The sequence below is a fragment of the Temnothorax curvispinosus genome, unplaced genomic scaffold, assembly GCF_003070985.1.
Source record: "Temnothorax curvispinosus isolate PA1 unplaced genomic scaffold, ASM307098v1 QBEX01018460.1, whole genome shotgun sequence".
Classification (NCBI taxonomy): Eukaryota; Metazoa; Arthropoda; class Insecta; order Hymenoptera; family Formicidae; genus Temnothorax; species Temnothorax curvispinosus.
Window position 1 is genome coordinate 4,948 of NW_020228240.1, and position 635 is coordinate 5,582.

The window sequence follows — 635 nt, forward strand, 5'->3', positions numbered from 1 at the left end:
AATATTATTTAATATTAAATAATATTACGCGCTTATAGGAGTCTCCAAAAAATTGCATATTTTGACACACTTTACGGGGTGGAATACATTTTTTTGTAAATATCATGATAACCATCGTAAAATATGGACTTTTTCTTACAAATTAAAAAAAAATTAGATCTACGATTTTTTTCGTGGAGTTACGGCGTATCAAAGTTACCTATGCCTTTTTGTTGAGTTATCGCCAGCGTTAGCTTTACCGGATGAGCAGCACGGGGTGGTTGCTGGTCGGATATTTTGCCCGTCGTGTGTGTGTGTTGGGGGAGGGAAATTTCGGATGATCTTTACAGACGCTCACGCATTGATGCAGATTCTAATTGTCTGCAAGAGATCATCCGAATACAAGGCAGAAATACGCAGTTTTATGTGTGACCATATACCCACATGCCTCCCCCCAACACACACACACACACACACACACGATGGATAAAATCCGACCAGCAACCCGCCGTGGTAGTCATCTGGTAAAGCTAATGCTGCCCAATCAGCAAACAAATGTTTTTAAAAATATTTTCAAAAACATTAAAGAAAAATTTTTTTAATTTTTAAAAACATTTTAAAAAACATTAAAAAAAAATATATATATATATATATGT